This window comes from Microtus oregoni, unplaced genomic scaffold, assembly GCF_018167655.1.
Source record: "Microtus oregoni isolate MIOR12 unplaced genomic scaffold, Mior012 000019F_ref0000042, whole genome shotgun sequence".
In the NCBI taxonomy this organism is placed as follows: Eukaryota; Metazoa; Chordata; class Mammalia; order Rodentia; family Cricetidae; genus Microtus; species Microtus oregoni.
In genome coordinates, this window is record NW_024543078.1 from 9,757,630 (window position 1) to 9,781,346 (window position 23,717).

Consider the following 23,717-nt stretch of genomic DNA (forward strand, 5'->3'; position numbering starts at 1 on the left):
CTCTGAGTTATTTTACTTGTCCGCCACTATTTGGTATTTATGAGAACAAATAAAATACCACATATGTAATAAATACATTTATTTAGCCAAATATATTTATACATATTTAAATACACTCATGCAAATAAATATAAAGTATATATACATATGTATTAAAATATATATTAAAACTTTCAGACTTTTTATTCAGTAATATATTCTTTGGAAATTTGTCCAAAAGATTTAAAGTAAATTTCAATCCATTTGTAGAAAAGTTTTTATCAGTATTCTCCTCCAAAAGATTCAAAGTAAATTTCAGCCCATTTGTATAAAAGTTTTTATCAGTATTCTCTATAGTAGACATTAGAAACAAACTAAATACTCAACACAAAAAAAACAGGTAATAAGCATAATATATTACAGTCATCAAAAACTAAATTTGAATTACATGCTCATATTTTTAAAAATGTTCATAATGTCAAATTTAAAAAGAATAATAAACATATATGTTCACTGTGCACATAACTGAAAAAGAAGGCATATAGTAATAAAGTTATTCTCCATTTGAACTTGGCATTATATTATTTATAAAACTATAAACGTTGAAATATTTTCAATAATTATAATATGGAATCTAGAAAAGAACAAGATTTTTAAATCAAATAAATACAAAATATCTAATCTAAATTCATGTGAGAACAACTACTTCTCAAGACATCTAAAACTTGACAAATGTGGTAGCTTATACCTTTAATCCCAACACTTGAGAGGCAGAGGCAGTTGGATCTCTGCGAGTTGCAGCCAGCCTGGTCTCCTTAGCAAATTCTAGGTAGGTCAGAGCTGCATATTGAGACCCAGTCTCAGAAAGAAAAAAAATATCTAATGATATTAAAAAAAAAAACAACTGAAAAAAGCTTATAGTGTATACAAGCCTAGAAAAATCTAGGCATGGGACAAAGTTATTTTTAAGCAAATTATACACTAAATGCTCATCAATCTCTAAACGCTTTTCAGAAGTATGTTTAAATTCAAGCAATAGGCCTAATCATTAATTTGAGGGAAGTATAATAAATAAGAGTATAAAATTCCTTAAAACTCTATAATGCAGGTGTAATGACATATTTATTATTAATATAAACTTATCCTAAGTTTCCAGATTTTTCAAACATTTGTAGATCCATTCATCCCCCTACAATGCCACAAGAAAAATTCCCAGAACACTGCTTAACCTTACATGTTCCAAGTTTAACTATAAAATTACTTTCGCCCAATGTATTTTCTCTCTATTTGTATACTATATAACATGCTTAATAAGCAAGCCCCAAACTTCTCCCAATTACTGTATTCACACTGTCTAGGTTAAATGAAGAAAGAGCACACTCTCAAAAGGCTTATGGCCAATGCTACTATATGTCATCCCTTTCCATCAAAAGTACCATTCCGAAGGAAAAGACTGAAGAATCACAGAATGTTGTCAGCACTCTCTGAGAATCTGGGACAATTACTGTAAAGCTCTCAAACACAAAGGCATGCTCAGAGATAAAAGCAACCTTAGTGCTCTATATGACCTTGATCATTGCATGCCATTTGAGCATAGCAAATTCTCCTAGTCAGGTAACCACAGGTTAAAATATAAATAATATGGGCAAATCTATATATTTCTCTTAAAATACATATTTCTCTCTATCTCAAGGCCTGATGACAAATTTGGGAAACACTTCAGATCCTAGCAGGAAAAAAAGTCTATCCTGCAGACACAAACACCAAGAATCAAGTGTGACATACAGAGACAGTTCATCACCTAAACGGTGAACAATCTGAGTAAGTGACTCATCTGAGCAAGAGAGAGATTTAAAGGCTAAAGCCCAGTAAAAACCTTTCTCGGGGGACCGGGATCGTGGGTGAGGCGGCGGTGGAGGCAGTGGCGGCTTGGCAGGCGGGTTAAAGCTTCAGGGGCAGCCTCCGCCATGATCCTGCTGGAGGTGAACAATCGCATCATCGAGGAGATCTCACTCTCCTTCCAGAACACGGCCTTTGGAAACAAACCAGAAGCTGTAGAAGTAACATTTGCAGATTTTGATAGTGTCCTTTATCATATTTCAAAACCTAATGGAGACAAAACAAAGGTGATTGTAGCGGCGTAAATAAATGCAGGCAGATTGTAAAGAAATATATACAGCTTTAATGAAGAAATAAACTTACAGAACCGAGGTTCCCGCTTAGCACAGGAAGCAGGAAAAGGGACACACAGGCTCCCACAAGCTCGATTTATCAGTCAACATTCGCCTGAGGCAAGCCCGCCCCTAAGGGGCTGGCTTAACCCTACAGGTGATGGTCAGTATTCCTTTGAAATTCTACAAGGAACTTCAGGCACATGGTGCTGATGACTTATTAAAGAGAGTATATGGGAGTTTCTTGGTAAACCCAGAATTGGGATACAATGTTTCTTTGCTATATGACCTTGAAAATCTGCCTGCATCCAAGGATTCTATCGTGCAGCAGGCTGGCATGTTGAAGCAAAATTGCTTTGCCTCTGTCTTTGAGAAATACTTCCAGTTCTGAAGGCGTAAGTCACAAACAATGCCACACCAGTTTGGAATTATGATTAATAGGGTGGTATTTATTTAAAGGGGAAAAAACTTACAGATCACCATCCAAGACAACAGCCCTCTACGCAACGCAACGAGGAAGGGAGTCTAATCGCCAGTGGAGCAGGAAGTGAAGAGAGAGAGGAGAGGGAAGTGGCCACTTTTTTAAGGGGAGAGAGACCACGCCCCAATGGGCTGGTATCTCAGCGGCTATAGGCTGGAGGAGTGGGAGGACCTCCCGCAACACCTCCCCCTTTTGTTTAAATAAGAGAGTTCTAAACCTACTATGAAATTATATACAATAAGTACAAATATCCTATTCTAACTAGCTTAGGTCTTGTATAATAAATAACTTGGCCAAGTCATGAGAGAAAGTAACTACATTTATATAGTCTTCAACCCCATCGAAGATCTGAGAAGGGAAATAATGTTACCTGGGTAATTAGGAAGTTCAGTAAAACAACTTCCAAAACATGCAACAAATCACAGAGACAACTAGCTACCTGGGCAATCACCCAAAGTCACGTTAGCAGCGTTGAAGCAACCAACTTTGGCTAAGGCCTAACATAACTGACATACCATTTTCAAAGGCAAGCAACTTTTTCAAAACTATCTTACCCTGTCTTGGCAGGATATGACAGTCCTGTTTTATCCATTGATGCATGCTCTGTATCTCTGTCAGTGGTTGAGGTATGGGCATTTCTTTGCCCAAAGGCCAGTTCTGCCAAAAAGAAAGGCTCCAGGTGGAGTGTCTTTGGTGCTCAACATTCTCTCGGGAATAGAGTGGTGTTGCCAGGAGCAATTGTGTCTCACTACCACAAAACTCTGAGTTAGATTAAAGGCCATTTTCTACAGCTCTTTGAAGAAGTTGAAGATTATCTATCTCTACTGAGTATAATCTCTATATATCTAAAGAACCTGATTAGTCTAATTATAAATGACAAACTTAGATGACTATTAATCTATATAATTCTCAATATCTATCTAACTTAAAGACTAAGACAATAAACAACTGTGAAACAAATGAGGACAATGACCTCCAAATATAAACAATGTACAAATATACATTGCAGTAGGTAAATATATATCATACACAAACATTATATAAGTATCTTAATCAGAGGTAGAAATGTACACTGCAATATGGTAAATATATACTATATATATATATCAATACAATATATGTCAATACATAAAAAATGTTTTAAACAGAGGTAGAAACATGCATGCATACAGTAGTCAATATAATTTAACTTTGTATCAATATACAAGAATCTATACCAATATATTTGTCTAAAAACAGTAACTCACAATTACAAATCTATTATCCCATCATCCCTCTTTTTTTTTCAAAATGATCCCTGAGCTTCCCCCAACCCCAACCCTCAATCATATACCAATTATAATCAATCCCTAAATGATGTCCCTAAACCCAAGGGCAAACTTTACTGGGAGAGGGGACGTCATCCTCTAGAATTACTTCCAGCTGTCATAGGGGCGACGTTCTTTCTGTTGGATCCTTTGAAAATAAAATGATGGTTAAATTTCACGATCAATGTCTTTTAAAATTGCCAATAGTCTCTGAGTATTTTGTGCAGGTCTGGCCAAAATGTTGTATAAGATGTGCACCATTTCAGCTAACCAAGTTGGAACTGTCTTGTGCAGCTGGTACCCAAAGCAGGTCTTGTAGTACCGCTATCACTATCATGACGTCATATCAACCAGGTGGAGTTGTCGTTATGGGGCCCCATCTTCTTCCTGGAAACTTCAAATGTCACTTCAGGAAAAACTCATTGTTCATTGTGAAAAACTTAAACATTAATCATATAGGCATATATTGACACACACACACACACACACACATATATATATATACATATATATATATATATTCACTGAAAGGCATGATAGATATATTCAATGAAAAGTATGATAGATATGAAGAAAAGCAAAGATGTTTTCTAAACTCATATTTCTTTCTGTCCCATATCATGGCTCTTGACATGAGACAGAAACTCCAGAAACTCTGGGTTTTTCTCTTACTAACTGGCTTGGGATTGGAGAGGGACTGAGCCAGAGTCCAACTTCAAAACCAGCTTTATAAATTTAGAAATATGGTTTAATATATTTTACTTACACAACTCATTCAGTTTTCTTGATAATTCCTATTGGGCAGGTATTTTTCCATCTGTCAGTATCCAAACATCCAGGGTCCCTTGAATTTTTCAAAGATGAGTGTTTTCCTGTGGAGATAAGAACAGAACCCTGCCCCCATTTTATGTTTTTCTTACCACCTGTATGAATATCATCATTATGGATGAGTTGTCATTTCTCCTTTCCAAGAGGCTTCTCTTCCTCAAATGGAAACTTTATTAATTTTGATGGTATCCACAATTTTTCTTCTCCTGTGGAAACAAGAGCAAAACCCCTTCCCCAATGTAGCACATCTCCTGGCTTCCACTGAGAGGTCAGCACATCTTTGAAATAAATCGGTTGATTTAGTTCAGCAGACTTTTCCATTATCCAATGTCTTTCTGCTGCTGTCGTTCCTTTCTCATTAGTGTTAAGAAAATTCAAGGTTGTCATATGATAGGGCATTTCTTGGGTATATTCCCAAGAGTGGTATTGCTGGGTCCAGGGGTAGGTTGATCCCGAATTTCCTAAGAAACCGAAACACTGACTTCCATAGTGGTTGCACAAGATTGCATTCCCACCAGCAATGGATGAGGGTACCCCTTCCTCCACAACCTCTCCAACAAAGGTTATCGTTGGTGTTTTTGACTTTAGCCATTCTCACAGGTGTAAGATGATATCTCAAAGTTGTTTTGATTTGTATTTCCCTGATTGCTAAGGAAGTTGAGCATGACCTTAAGTGTCTTTTGGCCATTTGAACTTCTTCTGTTGAGAATTCTCTGTTCAGATCAGTGCCCCATTTTTTAATTGGGTTAATTAGCATTTTAAAGTCTAGTTTCTTGAGTTCTCTATATATTTTGGAGATCAGACCTTTGTCTGTTGCAGGGTTGGTGAAGATCTTCTCCCAGTCAGTAGGTTGCCTTTGTGTCTTAGTGACAGTGTCCTTTGCTTTGCAGAAGCTTCTCAGTTTTAGTAGGTCCCATTTATTCAATGTTGCTCTTAATGTCTGTGCTTCTGGTGTTATACATAGGAAGCGATCTCCTGTGCCCATCTGTTGTAGGGTATTTCCCACATTCTCTTCTATCCTTTTCAGTGTGTTCGGGCTGATATTGAGGTCTTTAATCCATTTGGACTTGAGTTTTGTGCACGGTGAAAGATGTGGGTCTATTTTCATTCTTCTACAGGTTGACATCCAGTTGTGCCAGCACCATTTGTTGAAGATGCTTTCTTTCTTCCATTGTATACTTTTAGCTCCTTTATCAAAAATGAGGTGTTCATAGGTTTGTGGGTTAAAATCCGGGTCTTCTATACGATTCCATTGGTCGACTTCTCTGTTTTTATGCCAGTACCACACTGTTTTCATTACTGTAGCTCTGTAATAAAAAAAAAAAGAAAATTCAAGGTTAATAAAGCATTATGTAATCTATTTCTGGGGGTATTTTCGGTCCCTTTCTGTTTGTTCAGCATATCCTTTATAGTACGATTTGATCTTTCAAATCCTACGGCCTGACCTGTAGGATTATTTGGTACACCTGTAATGTGTTTTATACTATAATAATTAAAAAAGCATTTCATTTTTTTAGATACATATGCTGGACAATTATCTGTCTTTATGTGCAGGTATACCCATGATGGCCATAACTTCCAATAAATGTGTGATTACTGAATCAGCCTTTTCTGAGCTCAGGGCAGTAGCCCATTGAAAACCTGAATATGTGTCTATGGTATGGTGTACATATTTTAATTTACCAAATTCCATAAAGTGGAACACATCCATCTGCCAGATTTCATTTCTCTTAGTACCCTTTGGGTTACTCCCTGCAGGCAATGGTGTTTGATTATAGAAAGAACAAGTAGGACATCTCTTTATAATGTCCTTAGCTTGTTGCCAAGTAGTGGAAAATTCTTTCTTTAGGCCTTTACTATTGACATGATGTTTCTTATGAAATTCTGAGGCCTGCAACACACTTCCAATCAATAATTGATCAATCTCAGCATTGCCTTGGGCTAGAGGACCAGGCAGACCTGTATGGGACCAGATGTGTGTTATGTACATCGGACAAAGCCTGTTCCTGATTATGTCTTGTACCTGGATAAACAATGAAGTCAACTCTGTGTCATCTGGTATAAATTCAGCGGTTTCAATATGCAAGATAACTCTTTCTGCATATTGTGAATCTGTAACTATATTAAGAGGTTCTTTAAAATCCCTTAGCACCATAAGAATGGCATATAATTCTGCCTTCTGGACAGAATTATAAGGGCTTTGTTCCACCTTACTCAATTCATCTGACTTGTAACCTGCTTTCCCTGATTTATTTGCATCAGTATAGAACGTATGGGCTCCAGTTATTGGAGCATCACGTACAATTCTAGGAAGAATCCAAGAAGTTCTTATTATGAGGTTAAGTCTACCAGTTTTGGGATAGTTGCTATTAATTTCTCCCAAAAAATTAGCACAAGAAGAGGACAAGGAAGGAGGGAACAGAGTGGTTATCCATTGTCTGTTGAATCTAAAAAAGGCAGAGTCACAGTAGTCTTCAGCACGGTGTTTAAGGATGATGACGATGTTGTCATTGGAAAGGTCTTCATGCAAGAGTTCAAAGAAGGACGAAGAGACCAGCCCCCCAGGTCCTTTATAACCACAGGAAACCTCCTCTAGAGCTGAAAGACACAGATGCTGCCGTGGGTGACAACACTGGCTACATCACCTTCGTGCTCTCCCCTCGCCACACCAATGCCACTGCTCGAGACAACACCATCAACCTGATCCACACGTTCTGGGACTATCTGCACTACCACATTAAGTACTCAAGGCCTATATTCATACACGAATGCGAGCAAAACCATCTGACTTCCTTAAGGTGCTCAATCGTGCACACCCAGATGCAGAGAAAAAAAGTAATGAAAACATTCATGGGGAAGACATTTTCATCCCGCTAACACTTGGAAACTGAGGAAGAAGCTCTGTTGATGGAAGGCTGGACCGTTTGCTACTGGATAATTGTAGCCCTTCATGTTGCACCTCTCCAGGTTCTTAAGGGATTCTCCGTTTGGGTTCCATTTTGTACGAGTTTGGCAAATAATCTGCAGAAACGAACTGTGCTTGCAAGGACTTCACAGTTCCCAAGAATTTAAGAAAAGAAAAAAATTTCCACTTGATCAACTTATTTCCCTTCTTTTATTTTTCCCTTTTTCACTCCCCTTCCTTTTTCCCTTTTCCAAGCTGTTTGCTTTGCAATATGTTACTGGTAATGAGTTGCAGATAATGCAATCTTAACTTGTATTCTTCTAAGTATTTGAGTTCAAAACTCCTGTATCTAAAGAAATACGGTTGGGGTCATTAATAAAGAAAATCTTTCTATCTCAAAAAAAAACAAAACAAAACAAAACAAGACAAAAAACCTTTCTGAAGGCTATTTTTTCACCACTGTGGTGCTTCATGTTAGAAACAGACAAAAATATGGTATCTACAAGAAAGAAAACTCAGGTTGCCAGACTTGGTGACAAGTGTTTTTTTTTATCTAGTCATCTGTCTGGGACAGTGAAAATGTTTGGACAGACTTAAGTTATATCACAGCTAGCTATCCATAACAATGAGTTCAAGAAAGTCAATGAAATTTGTAGTATGTTTGTAGCCACTTCTGCAGCATTAAAATGATAGCATCTATGGCCACAGGAGTCAGGGGTGGGGTTACAAGGAGAACTGGAGATAGAAAGCACCAATCTGTTAGTGATGTATTGTGGATATTCCTGAACTGAGAGATATTACCATTCCTTAGTGGTCGGGGATGTCACCAATTTTTGTCAGGAAGCCATAAATAAATAGACTTAGAAGGGCGGAGGAAGATGGCAGTGGGGGCTAGGTGAGGAGTTGGCAGTGATGAGGGGCTCAGGCCCGGGGATGTGGGATGGAGGGGAAGGAGGAGACGGTGTCCCAACGCCATGGGAGAATGACCGGGCTGTGGGAGCTGGTGTGGCAGGTGCTGCAAGTGCTGCTCTACCTGCAGAGTGCTCACTTCCTGGCTCTGCCTTTGCTTCCCCTGGAACTGGATCTGGAGCAGCTGCTGTTGTGCTGCCTCCACTGTGGTCCTAGTGCTGCTGGGCTTCAAGCTGAGCAAGCCCTGGCCATTGGCAGGAACCAGCATCATCACCTGCACCCTCACTGGGCCCCAGGCTGGCTGTCACCCCACCCAGGCTGTGCTGGTCTTCGGAGGGCGGGTCCCTGCAGAAGCTGCTACTGTATATGGGCCTGGTGGTCACTAAGGAGGACCATGAGCCCAGCTTCTCAGACACCGTGAGCCTCAGTGGTGTGGTGTATGGCCTTGGGGATCTCTACATTAGTGTCTAAGACCACCAAGGCCTGTTCAAGAGAAATAACTCCAGATTGATGGATGAAATTGTGCAACAACAATAGGAACTTTTGGGCCGAGATTGTTGCAAATAATAACCAGAATTTGCAAGTAGTAATGACAAAGACCACCAAGTATTAAATTGCCCTTCAGCAGTGAAGGTGCTGTCCCCAGGAGCTGAAAAAGCGTATATTCTGAGAGCTGCTCAGGACTTTTGCTCAGCAGCAGAGGACACCCAGAGATTTGGATGGAGATCTGCTAGACGGCTTACTTAGTTCACATGGTTTCCCTGACCCTGAGTTAGTATTGAAGTTTGGTCCTGTGGACAGCACCTTAGGCTTCCTTCCCTGGCAAATCAGATTGACTGAGATCATCTTTCTGCCTTCTCACCTAAACATCAGTTATGTGGATGTTTTCTCTGCCCTTCATCAGAGTGCCTCGGAAAGTATGGTTCCTGGTTTTGTAATATGACATCAGGCTTTTGTAGAAAAGGACCCAATTGATTCTGATGTTTACAAAGTACCTATAAAACCTTGTACACACCTAGAAAAAAATCTAAGAAACCCAGGACCAAAGCCCCCATGATTTAGGCTTTTGTTATCCAAGTGTACTACAACATAGATGCCAACCTATTGCTCTGAAGGAACAACACACAAAGACAGTAAGAGGAGGCTGCAGAATATGATAAACTTTTCGCCAAGAGAATGAAAGAAGCCAGGGACAGATTGTCAAGAGATATAGGTTGTCCTCACTGATAGTTTCTACGTCTAAATCTCAGACCAGTCAAAAGTAAGATTACTGGGGCCAGAGAGATGGCTCAGCAGTTAAGAAGATTGGCTGCTACACCAGAGGACCCAGGTTCGATTCCCAGTATAGCAGCTAACAATGATCCGCAGCTCCAGTTCCCTTTTCTGGTCTCTGTGGACATTATGTGAATGCAGTGCATAGACTACATGCAGGCAAAATACCCATGTACATTAAAAAGTAATAAAAAAGTACCTGAAACCAAGGTTTTATTGTAAGGGTTATAAAATAATAAATAAATAAAAAGTTTTATACTTAAAACACCTGAAGCAGTTACTTCCTTACTTGATAAGTACAATTTTGAATCTTGAATTATTTCAAAGACATCAGAGTAGGCCTAAGCATTTATATTAATATATTTAAAGCATTTCCCAACATTGTTATACTAAAAGTATAATGCAGTTTCAAGAAGAAAAAGGTAAATATCCTGGTGTTATCAACCTCACTTCCGCTAGATTGAACAACATATCCTGAAGCAGGCCTTTTGTAGATTAGCAAATTAGTGCTAAAAGAGACACCAAGTGTCACTATGAAGAAAAGTCACTTGATTATTAAATATAAGCAAAATGTAACAAATATACTTACTCCTTTTGAAAGCTGTGCACAGAGGGGAACTGAATCCAAAGACCAAGCACATCTGTGCATCTGGGCTGTAACCATTCTGCAGTAACGTTTCCACGCACTCTTCCCATCCTCCAAACACTTCCCAGTAAACAGGGCTCACTTTGTCTGGACCAGCGTCACAAGCCCGGTTAGTAAGCGGTATTAACAAGTCCAAGATCCTTCAAATACACAAACGGGAGGAATATTTACTATAGGAGATTTGTCTGTTGTCCTTGTTCACTATTATTTGTCTTACCACCATCATTACCTATGCTCCCAAATCCAATTTTATGTTTAATATTTCAGAATCTAATAAATCATTAAAAATTAAAAATTGATGACATCTTGATATATGCATGCAAATGGATGGAACTAGAAAAACCAATACTGAGTGAGGTAACCCAGACCCAGATATATAAGCATGGTATGGACTCACTCATATGTTGATACTATCTGTAAAGCAAAAAGTAGTGAGCCTATTGTATGTTGAAAAAAAGAAGATAACACACCATATTTTTCAGCCTGAAAAAAACTCCAATCCAAGTGATTCAAAAGCCTCACATAAAACCATATATAGTGAACCTGATAGAAGAAAAGCTAGGGAAGAGCCTGGAATGCATTGCCACAGGAGACTCCTTCCTAAACAAAGCAGTGATGGTGCAGGCGCTAAGATCAACAATTCATAAAAGGGACCTCACAAAAACTAAAATCTCCTGGAAAGCAGAGACCACTGGCAGGCAAGAGGACAAAACAACTGCTTACAGCCTGGAAACTGATTTCCCCTAATCATACATCTAACAGTTGGATCAATCACAAATCTAAAAAGACTGCAAGTCCATGTAAAAGTCTGCAAGTCTGTGATCCCTGCTGCTGCCAGTTTTGGGGGCAAGGAAGCTTCTTCTGCGTAATGGAGAATGAGAGACATTGAAGGCTGCTGGGACAACCTCTTCCACCGAACAAACAAATCAAAATAAAGACAGTCCAGAGAGGGAGCCTTTGAAGAGAGTCTAAAAATTGTGATAAAGATGCTGTAGGATATAGATCTTCACAAATGATGGGATTTCCTGTGTGACAGGGGGATGGGAAAGGACTCAGCAATCTTTAAGGATATGGCCACTGGGAGTTTGACCATGTTCCAATGAGTATACAAAAACACAAATTTGGCATCGTGTCTCTCTCTCTCTCTCTCTCTCTCTCTCTCTCTCTCTCTCTCTCTCTCTCTGGAAAGGCATAAAGTGAAAAGGGTAAACCTTGGAGGAATGGGAAGAGAGTGTGAACAGTGTAAATTGATAAAATTCCCAATAATTAACAAACTAATTGTATTGAAGTAAAAAGAACTCAAGACATTAGACATCAAGAAATCCACTTAAAGATGGGGTACAGGGCTGGAGAGATGGCTCAGAGGTTAAGAGCATTGCCTGCTCTTCCAAAGGTCCTGAGTTCAATTCCCAGCAACCACATGGTGGCTCACAACCATCTATAATGAGATCTGGTGCCCTCTTCTGGCATGCAGGCAGGCATGGAAGGAATGTTGTATACATAACAAATAAATAAATAAATAAATATTAAAAAAATAAAGATGGGATACAGATATAATCATAATTCTCCTTAGAGCAATCTCAAATGGCTGAGAAACACCTAGAGAGATGTTCAAAATTTATAGCAGTTAGTGAAATGTAAAATCAAAAGTGCTTTTTTTATTTTTTACATATGTCAGAATGATCAAGATCGATAGCACAAGTGACAGCTCATGCTGGTGAGGATGTAGAGCAAGGGGACCATTCCTCCACTGCTGTGGGAGTTAAAATTTGTACAACAAATTTGGAATTCAATATGGATGTGCCAGGCTTTGTTGACTCTTCATGGAGGCCTTACCATTTGTGGGGATTGAATAGGGTTTGGTGCAGTGAGGTAGGGAGAACAGGAGAAGCTGGCCACTGGAGTTACCATGTCATTGGAGCTGGAGGAGATGCTCCAGTCCGACTTAGAGGCCATGTAGCCCAGGTATTTGAAGAGCACAAGAAGCAGGCATCTGTGTTCATCGTTGTCTGGATGGAGATTGAAGGCATGTTTGCAATAACCTGCCACAGAGGGATGGCCTAGAGGCAGAGGACCAATTCCCTTAAAGAGATGGCTACTCCTGTGCCAGATGGAAGCTGCTGCCTCTGCCATGGGGCTCCAGAGCTCCTGGCTGCAGAAGAGTCAGGCCTGAGGCAAGGAAGGCTCTCCTCTCAGAGCACACAGCCCCAGGGGAATCCTCTCCTCCTGGAGTCCCAAAGGCAAAGGAACATAAAGTGCCCTCCATAGTCCCTAGCAGGGCAAGGCCAGCCTGCTTTGGTGAGGCAAGGAATCCCTAGAGGCAATTGTGGCTGCCATGCCAGCAAGGCTGGCACCCCAGGTGTCCTTTGTTCTGGTGCTGAGTGCCTGCTGGGCCTTCTCCCTGATGATTGGGGCACTGGAAATGGTGAGAGACAAAGAGGCACCACCATTGCTAAATGACTATGTGCCACCTCAGCCCTCCATCCACTGCAAATTTAGAGTTTCCTGCTGAAGAGTGCAGCTGGGATGAGCTCTTCTCCTTCCAGATTCTGCTGACCATGTACCAGCAGCTCTGCTTGGTAAACTCACAGCTGGAGCCATGTCTGAGGGTCTTTCCCAAAGAGCCCTCTGACATAAGCATTGTGCTGTTCCAGGACATCCCTGAGATGACCAAGCAGATAACTGATGCTCTGTGTTACCAGCTCCAGATCTACCTGGGTCATGGCCTGGACAAGTGCAGTTGGAAGATCCTTGCCCAGGTGCTCTTCACTGAGACACACAGGGAGAGACAGACAGGGAGTGTAGCTTAGGGCTCAGGGCTTAGGGATTGGGGCATTTTAGTTGGAAGACTAGCTACTCAATTTCTTCTTCCAATTGGTTTAGGTGGTGCTTATACCTGTAGGGGCTATTCTTTTTCTGATTCGTTCAGGTGGTGCTACCTATAGAGTTTTCTATGGCCTAACATTGATAATGTAAATGAATAGTATATGTGCACAGTAACTCAAATTAAATTGAAAGGCATAAGCGTCTCTCCATAGGCAGCTTTCTCTTCTTTCCTAGGTTGCTGCTCCAGAAGTCATGATACACATCAGGCATGGACCAATAATTACACATAACTTATTTGAAAGAGTAACTACACATCAACATAAAATGTTTTCTCTTCAGGTAATAGTGACACAATGCAGAGAAAATGCAGGCATTCCATGAATAGTGCACAAGGTACTAGAAATTATATCCCATAGCCATAGTAACAAAACCCTAATGATATTGTCAAAAATAAACATGTTAATCAAGGGATTTGAATCAAAGACCCAGATACAAATCTGCATATATATGAATACCTTATATTTTAAAGAAGCCAGAAATATACAATGGGAAACTGAAATCTACAATGGGAAACAGTGCCACTCTAACCAGATTTCAATGTGGAGAAGAAAGTAGAGCGTGCCATATTCATCAACCTGAAGAAAACTCCAGTCCAAGTGGTTCAAAAGCCTCACATAAAACCATTTGTAGTGAAGCTGACAGAAGAGGAGCTAGGGAACAGCCTTGAATATATTGTAACAGGAGACTACACTAAGGTCAACAATTAATAAATGGGACCTCACAAAACTGAAAATCTCCTGGAAAGCAGAGAACATGTGGCAATAGGAGAAAACATCTGCTTTTAGACTGAAAAAATGATTTTCCCTAACTACACAACTAATAGAGTGCTCACGTCCCAAATACATAAATATGGAAGTCCATGTGAAATTTCGTGATCCTTGCTGCTGCCAGTTGTTTGGGGCAAGGAAGCTTTTTCTGCAGAACCATGATTGAGAATGAGAGACATTGCAGGTTGGTGTAACACCCACTCCCCCCCCCAAACAAACAAATCAAAATAAAAACAGTCCAGACAGGGAGCTATTAAAGAGAGTCCTTAAAATTGTGACAAAGATGTTGAAGTATATAGATTTTCATAAATGATGGGTTTTCATGTGGCTTCGGAAGGGGGCTGAACAACAAAAAATCCTTTAGCTACATAATAATCAAAACAATATACATGCAGAATTAAGAAAGAATACTAACAGCTGCACAGGTAATACGTCTAGAAACATATAAATGCAGACCTGCTAGAATACACCTGACTTTTCAATGGAAACAATGTAAGCCAGAAGGTCCCGGTTGAGCCCTATGAAGACATTAATAGGCCATGGATGCCAGCTAGTATACACAGTGAACTTTCATTTACCATAGATGGAGAAAAGACAGGAACAGATTTAAATAATGTGTAGCTACAAATCTATATCAATGGAAAGTACTAGAAGTAAAATTTCAACCCAAGGAAGTCAGCTACATTCACAAAATCACAGAAAATAGATGATCTCACAGTAGTAAATCCCAAATAAAAGAAAGCAAAGACAATAATGTCACCAACAACAAAAAGTAAAATAACAGGAACTAGCAATCACTTGTCATTAATATCCCTTAATATAAATGGTCTCGAGTCACTTATAAAAAGACACAGACTAACAGAATGGATACAAAAACATAATTTATTCTTCTGCTGCATACAAGAAGCACATCTCAACCTCAAAGACAGACATCGCCTCAGAAAAGGGTTGAGAAAATTTTCCAATAAAATGGACCTAAGAAACAAGCTGGTGTAGCTATCCAAATATCTAACACAATAGACTTCAAACTAAAATCAATCAAAAGAGAAAAAGAAGGACATTTAATATTAGTCACAGGAAAAATCCAACAAGAGGAAATCTCAATACTGAACATGTATGTGCCAAATACAAGGGCACCTTCATATGTACAAGAAACACTTCTAAGGCTTACATCACATATGACGCCACACATACTAATAGTGGGTGGCCACAACACTTCCCTCTCACCACCGGATAGGTCTGACAGACAGAAACGTAACAGAGAAATAAGGGACTAAACAGATGTTATGACTCAAATGGACTTAACACACATCTATAGGATATTCCATCCAAAGATATAAAAGCATACCTTCTTTTCTTCTCTACACCCATGGAATTTTCTCAAAATTGACCATATACTCAATAAAAAAGAAAACTTCAACAGATTCCAAAAATAATTGAATAACCCCATGTATCTTATGGGATAACCATGAATAGAAGTTAGCATTCACCACCCACACTAATTTCCCACACCCACAAACATATGAAAATTGAGTAATACTCATCTGAATTACAAATGGGTCAAGGAAAAAACAAAGAAATAAATTAAAACTTTGTAAGGTTCAATGAAAATGACCACACAACGTACCCAAAGTTATGGGACACAATGAAAGCAGTGTTAAGAGGAAAGTTCATACCACTAAATGCCTATATAAAAAAGCTGGAAAAATCCCAGATTAGAAAGTTAATAGACAACCTGTAAGCTCTAGAACAAAGAGAAGAAAAATTACCCAGGAGGACTAGATGGCAGAAAATAATGAAATTGCGAGATGAGATTAACAAACTAGAAAGAAAGAAAACAGTACAAAGAATCAATGAGACAAAGAGTTGATTCTTTGAGAAAAATCACAAAATTGAAAATGTCATTCCAAACTAACCAAACTTCAGAAAGAATATCCAAATTAAAAAATAAGAAATCAAAAAGAGGACATAAATCAGACATGGAGGAAATCTAGGGAATTATGAGGTCATATTTCGAATACCTCTACTTCAAAAAAATATGGAAAACTTAAAAGTAATAGAAAATTTTCTGGTAAGTATCACATACCAAAATTTAATTAAGAGCAGATAAGCAAAATCAATCGAAATATAACACTCGGGAAATGAAAACAGTCATTAAAAGCCTCCCACCCAAAAAGTATGTACCAGATGGTTTCAGCTCATAATTTTACAAAATTTTTAAAGAAGAACTAATAGCAATATTCTTTAAATGGTTCCATACAACAGAAACAGAAGGAACAATGCCAAGCTCTATTTGTGAGGCTACAGTTACCCTGATTCAAAAACCACAAAAAGACACTATTAAGAAGAATTACAGATCAATCTCACTCAAGAACATTGATGCCAAAATACTCAGTAAAATCCTGGCAAACCAAGTCCAAGAACATATTAAAAATATCATCCACCATGACCAAGTTGTCTTCATCCCAGAGATACAGGAATGGTTCAACATATGAAAATGTATTAACATAATCCTCCATATGAACAAACTGAAAGAAAAAAAACACATGATCATCACAGTAGATGCTGAAGAAGCTTTCCTCAGAGTTCAACACCCCTTCATGATAGAAGTCTCGGAGAGAGCAAGGATATAAGGACACAACTAAACATAATAAAGGCAACATACAGCAACACAACAGCCACCATCAAACTCAGCGGAGAGGACACAAAGCAGTCCAACTGAAATCGGGAACAAGACAAGGTAGTCCACTCTGCATATCTATGCATAGAGTAATTAAAGTTCTATCTAGAGCAATAAGACAGCAAAAAGACATTAAGGGGAAACAAATTGGAAAAGAAGAAGTCAAACTCTCATTAAAAAGAAGGAATGACAAGGAGAAATGGAAAGGGCACCAAATTACACAGCCTGGCAGACAGAACCTATACATGCCTGCCGACTTTGGAAATAGAAAACACTATCCTGAGTGAGGTAAGCCAGACCCAAAAAGAGGAGCATGGGATGTACTCACTCATATTTGGTTTCTAGCCATAAACAAAGGACATTGAGCCTATAATTAGTGATCCTAGAGAAGCTAAATAAGAAGGAGAACCCAAAGAAAAACATATAGGCATCCTCCTGAATATTAACCTTCACCAGGCGATGAAAGGAGACAGAGACAGAGACCCACATTGGAGCACCGGACATAAATCTCAAGGTCCAAATCAGGAGCAGAAGGAGAGAGAGCACGAGCAAGGAACTCAGGACCGCAAGGGATGCACCCAACACCGACTTCCCATCTAAAAGAAAGAATACACGTGCTGTTTTTCAGTGCAAACAGCGGCATTTTGGAAATACTGCCTCTCAGATCAACTCCAAACCTAGGTGTGAGGAGACATTGGCTGAACGTGAATGTTCGGTCTGGCCCTAGCATTTCTAAATATACTTTTAACCAGATGCCAGTGGAGTCTTACTGTTAGGAAAACTGAGCCGCACTTCAGTGAAGTCTTTCTGGGTGAAGTTTACTGCTCTCCCATGGGGGAAACAGGGCTCACCAGTGGCTGCCTCCAAGACAGGAAAAAGAGGCGCTTTTCTCATCATGCAGGTTCCTCATACAGCACTGACCCCAGTGAGAGGCAGACAGGACAGCTGACAGCAAACTGAACCTCAGGTGTCGGGGCTCAGAGACCACAATTCCTGCTCTCCCAACTGTCTTCTGGACAGTTGTCCGCACATGCCTAAGTACGCATGCGCAGAGCTCCTGGGGACGGCTGGGCTCTGCACGGTCCTGGGCACTCACTGTACAACCTCAGAGTGTGAGAAATCAGCCTAGCCATGAAGGGTGGGCCCTCAAGAGCTAAGCTGGGGCTGATGAGGGTGGTGAGGGAGAGAGTGAGGGTGGTGAGGGTTAAGGTGACAGGGGTGGGGGAGGGTTTTAGAGGGATCCTGTTGGAGGATTGGAGTGAGATGTTTGCATTTGGGAGGACTGGCTGCCAGCTCAGTGGGTGGAATTGAGCCATGGGTCAGTTGAATTCCCAGTCCTCTTTGCATAGCACAGGCTGTGAAGTGACAGGGAAGCTAATACTACTGAGAGACTGTTTGGCTTTTCTTTCTTTCGTTCATGATCTGGGTGACATTTTGACAATCATTTTCTTTTCGTCACTACTAATAAAGGTTAAAACTTACAGTGTTTTAGACTATCAGATACCCGTCTACAAGTGCATGCATAGTCCTCTATGGTGGTATCTAGAAATCCTTAGGTGTACTTCAGAAAGAATTTGAAATTTTCATTTATTTGTGTGGAATAATGTAAAGAAACAGCAACAGAGCACAGAACAGTAAAACTCCAGTGTTGCAGGGCCTTTGAAAGGGTATCACCAGGTGCACCATGATGTCAAATGAGGTGGTTTGCTGTTTTTGTGGTGTGTGTGTGTGCTCTGAGGAGTGAATGAATCCCAGCCCTAGAGTAATGAAGATCATTGTGAGCAGCCCCATGAGTCTCAAGGAACTGTCGGTGACTTGGTAATTGGGTTTTTATAAGAATTGCAGTGCAAAGAATTGCACTAAAATAGCAATAATAGAGAAATCTATTCACATCTCTTCTTCCCTTCCTTGCTAGAAGGATCATCCAGGCAGGGTGTTTCAAATAATTATTCTACTCTTTGATGAAGGGGAATCTCAACCAATCACCGTGTTGGGGGGGGGGGGTTGTCCTGGGGCCCCCAAAAGTTTATAAAACCTTCCATGTGCGCTTGTTTGTCCCTTTTGTTTCCTGCTCTTTGCTGGAACCTTGGCTTTGTAAGCGGAATATATTATATTGAGCTTGCCTGGCTAATTCTGTTCACCGTTCATTTACGCTGTAACATTATGGCGCCCTAATGTGTGGTTTTTTGGATACCCGCCTCTGACCCGGGCCGCAGCGCCGGGGCCTCGCTCCCCTCCAGTGCACCGCGGATTCGGCTTTGAGGTTTAATTTTTTTAAATATTTATTTATTTATTATGTATACAATATTCTGTCTGTGTGTATGTCTGTAGGCCAGAAGAGGGTACCAGACCTCATTCCAGATGGTTGTGAGCCACCATGTGGTTGCCTGGAATTGAACTCAGGACCTTTGGAAGAGCAGCCAATGCTCTTAACCACTGAGCCAGAATGCTTGAATTCAGCGGATCTCCCAGTGCAGTTTTTCCAGGAGATGCCCGTGCCTCAGCTGCAAATGCACGCACATGCGCACACTGTACTCTCTCCCTGAGGGCCGCTGCTGAATGAGTGCAGCCGCTGAACGTCCTAGCTAGTTCCCCCTCTCTCTCAGCTCATGTTCACCGTGCCCTTTCTGCCGCACCGCGCTTTCACTGGATGCTCACCCGGCCCAATTGCCAGGCGCCCCGTGGCTGCTCACTACACAGCCATGGCTCGGCAGCTCCAGCCCCGCCAGATCTTTCCCGGTGCTTGCGAGCAAGTCAGCTAACCGAGCTCAGGCCCCTGCCGCTGGGCGGCACCAGGGTGGTCCCCCATTTGCGGCCCCGCAGATGCCGCAGCAGCAGACTTGGCCTGGCGCTCCCACCATCAAAGGCTGAGCAGCCCACCTGCCCGCGATCGTGGAAGTAAGGCAAACGGACTGCAGGGCACGTGATTTGATCCGTGACTCGATCTGACCGCGCTTCCGCGGGCCGAACCATCCAGGCCTAATCAGGCCTTGGCCCTTTCCGGTTTCCTGGCCCTCCCACTGCTGTTTATAGGCCCGGCGCCTGCGTTCTATAGCCTTACTCTAATTCACACAGCACAGGGTTTGTGGTTTAACCTCTGGTTTTTAGTATTTATTTCATGATTTTCCCACGGGTTCTGACTTTCCCGGCCACTTGAATTAAGGTGCACCCCGCCACCTACTGGCTGGCAACTGTCATTACAGGTAATTTTAATAAATCAATAAATAAAGATAATTAAAAATAAATACAGATTTGATTGAAAATGTCTGACAGCTCTTTTTCATCTTCCTCTCGGAGAGGCAGCTTCGCTTCTGTCTCTCTCCCCACTTCTCTGCTTCCCCCCTTCTCTGTCTCTTTCTCCTCTTCTCTCTCTCTCTCTCTCTCTCTCTCTCTCTCCCTCTCTCTCTGTCCCCCCTTCACCCTTCCTCCTCCATAGCCCCCTGAATAAACATTCAACCTCACCCTGAAAAAAAAAAAAGAAAATGTCTGACAATATCACCATTCAAGGCTTTTACAGCCTATTTAATTACACCATGGCTGAGATATTTCAGGATACAAATGAGGTTTCCCTTGGTTGGATATCTTTAGGGCTTAGAATTATTCTCGTTTTTTTTTTCCTTTATAATACAGTTAGACAATAGACAAATGATAAAGTCCTTACAGGATGAATCCAGGATTCTTAGGGCAGAGGTTGAATGCTTAAAAACAATTGAGACTGACAACAACCTCCTCAAGAAAGAGTTTGAAGTTCTCAAGGAAGAGAATAGATCTTTGTCTAACATGACTCTGTCAACTGAGCAAAATTTAGAAAAGGTACAGTCGGGTATTAAGGAGAGATTCGCTACTGTGGAGGAAGGGACAGCTGATCTGGACCGTAAACTTCAGTCCCTATCTGTAGGAACTAAAACATTAACAGAGAATTAAAACTGCTGAATGTGTCCGGTTTTATCCAAGGCTTTTTCAGACCCAGGCCAGCTGGCCTTGGTGAGTTCCCAACAGAACATCCCCATTGTCTCAGTGTGTGGGTGCACCCCTCGTTGTCCTGAGTTCCTTGCTCGTGCTCTCTCTCCTTCTGCTCCTGATTTGGACCTTGAGATTTCTGTCCGGTGCTCCAATGTGGTCTCTGTCTCTGTCTCCTTTCATCGCCTGATGAAGGTTAATATTCAGGAGGATGCCTATATGTTTTTCTTTGGGTTCTCCTTCTTATTTAGCTTCTCTAGGATCACTAATTATAGGCTCAATGTCCTTTATTTATGGCTAGAAACCAAATATGAGTGAGTACATCCCATGTTCCTCTTTTTGGGTCTGGCTTATCTCACTCATAGCGGACAATGAGGACTACTGAGAACTCAAGAACAACGGCAATGGGTTTTTGATCCTAATGCATGTACTGGCTTTGTGGGAACCTAGGCAGTTTGGATGCTCACCTTATTAGACCTGGATGGAGGTGGGTGGTCCTTGGATTTCCCACCGTGCAGGGAACCCTGACTGCTCTTTGGGCTGACGAGGGAGGGGGACTTGACTGGGGAAGGGGGAGGGAAATGGGAGGTGGTAGCGGGGAAGAGACAGAAATCTTAAATATATATATATATATTTATATATATATATCTGCTGAATGTGACAATAGGATTTTGTCTAAAGGATATGAGAGATTGGCTGACAGATTTTCAACAAGAAGGCACAATTCATACCAAGAAAATTTTATTCAAGATGAGATATTATCTCTAATGGACAAACTTCATACCTTAGAATCCTCAATGAAGGATTTGGAACATAATTCTGGACAGGAGATTCAGGCCTTGCAGAAGGCAATGGTAAACAGATTTGAAAAGATTGAGGAAATTCTAAATTCTGATGAACAGAAGCAAATGGTAGAAAGGCAAATTTTAACTCCATCAGTGAATAAAACTCTCTGGGATAATTCCCACAAAACTCTACTGCCTTTCCAGTAATATCAACAGAGAAGGTGATTGGTTCCAGAAACCCTAGGGTCATCAAGGAACATACATGGGAGCCTGTCCATATGAATGATCTGAAAGAAAGTAAACAGGCTGTTATGAGTTTTGGGCTACACTCCTTCTTTAAAGAGATGCTAAAAAAATGGTCTATAAGCCACAAGGTCACACACCATGATGGGATTCAATTGGTTTCAGCCGTCCTAGAGAGCGGATGGCAATTGAATTGGAAATGCTTATTGAGACAAGAGGCTAGACTTTTAGAACGGCAGGAAAGAGCAAAGGGAATTGCAATTTCCCTAGATCAAATTCTAGGTGAAGGGCTCTTTTCCGACCCTTTGGAACAAGCCAGTTATGATGAACACACCCTATCCATATGTACTACAACAACCTTAAAGGCTTGGGACAGGGTTCAAGACTAAGGACAGAGAATGGAATCATATATCAGAGTTAAACAGGGTCAGAGAGAACCCTTTAGCGAATTTCTACGAAGACTAACTAAAGCTGTACAAATAGGGATATCTGACCCAGAAGCAAGACATATAGTTATTGAGTCTTTGGCTTATGAGAATGCCAATGTGGAGTGCAAAAGGATCTTGGGGCCATTAAATATCAGAGCAGCACCCTTGGATGAATGGGTCTTGCATACACTGAATGTTGATATATTTGACTATAGCACAGAAGCATGGGTAGAAGAAGCAATTTCCAATGGTAAAAGAAGGCATCAGAATACCAAATGTTTTAATTGTGGCAAAATGGGACATATGAAAAGGAATTGTAGACAATGGATTTCCAGAAATACTAGTAATGCCTCTTCTAGAAATAACAGAAATAGAAGGACTCAGCCTTCAGGTTTATGTAGGAGATGTGGGAAAGGCAAACATTGGATGAATGAGTGTAGGTTAACAAGAGATAGACAAGGCAACCTGTTACAATTGGGAAACGTAACAGGGGGCCTCTCACAGGCCCCCATGGTGAATGTGGTTCAGTCATTTCTGGTTACTGCAGATAACGTGCCTCATCAGGAAAATTAGGAAGCCTCATGCCTACTGTTACAAGCAATAATGGCCTGAAGGATGAGTTACGTGTATTTTGGCAAACTTCTATAAGTGATCAAAGACCAAAGGTAAGAGTGTGTGTAAATGGCATTTTTATTACTGGCCTGCTGGACACAGGTGCAGATGTAAGTATCATTACTCCAGAATCTTGGCATCTGTATTGGCCTCTTCAGGATATAAATGTTTAGTTCCTGGGAACTGGAACCCTATCTCGAGTAAGGCAAAGCCCGAGATGGGTTGAATGCATAGGGCCAGAAGGACAAATAGGAAAACTAAGGGCATATGTAGCCAATATTGCAGTGAATTTATGGGGCCGTGACCTATTACAGCAATGGAATACCCAAATTAACATTCCTGCTGCTTTTAGAGCCTATATTTCTGAGAATAATATTAAAAGAAATGACAGACGGTGGAAACCAGCCATTCAGGCTGTACAAGAACACAAAGCAATTGATGTCCCTTCAGAGATACCAATAGCCCTGCCTCTAAAATGGTTGACTGAGAAACCAATATGGACAAAGCAATGGCCTTTAGCTGAGGAAAAGTTGCAGGATTTAGAACAGCTGGTAAAAGAGCAATTAGATGCTCGACATACAGAAGAATCAACCAGCCCTTGGAATTCTTCCGTATTTGTGGTTAAGAAAAAATAACATAAATGGAGAATGGTGACAGATCTCAGGGCCATCAACAAGGTTATTCAACCTATGGGCCCTCTGCAATCTGGAATTCCATTACCTTCTTTATTACCAAAAGGATGGCCTCTCGTAGCTATTGATTTAAAGGATTGTTTCTTCACTATACCTTTACAAGAAAAAGATAGGGAAAAGTTTGCCTTCATAGTGCCTACTTATAATAATTCTCAACCTTCGAGGA

At 40.7% G+C, this 23,717-nt stretch overlaps 2 pseudogenes; both read left to right on the forward strand.

Moving 5' to 3' along the window:
- Positions 1 to 1,923: 1,923 nt before the first annotated feature.
- LOC121459828 lies at positions 1,924 to 7,643 on the forward strand (annotated as a pseudogene).
- A 1,010-nt stretch (positions 7,644 to 8,653) lies between these two features.
- Positions 8,654 to 9,523, forward strand: LOC121459592 (annotated as a pseudogene).
- Positions 9,524 to 23,717: the final 14,194 nt, after the last annotated feature.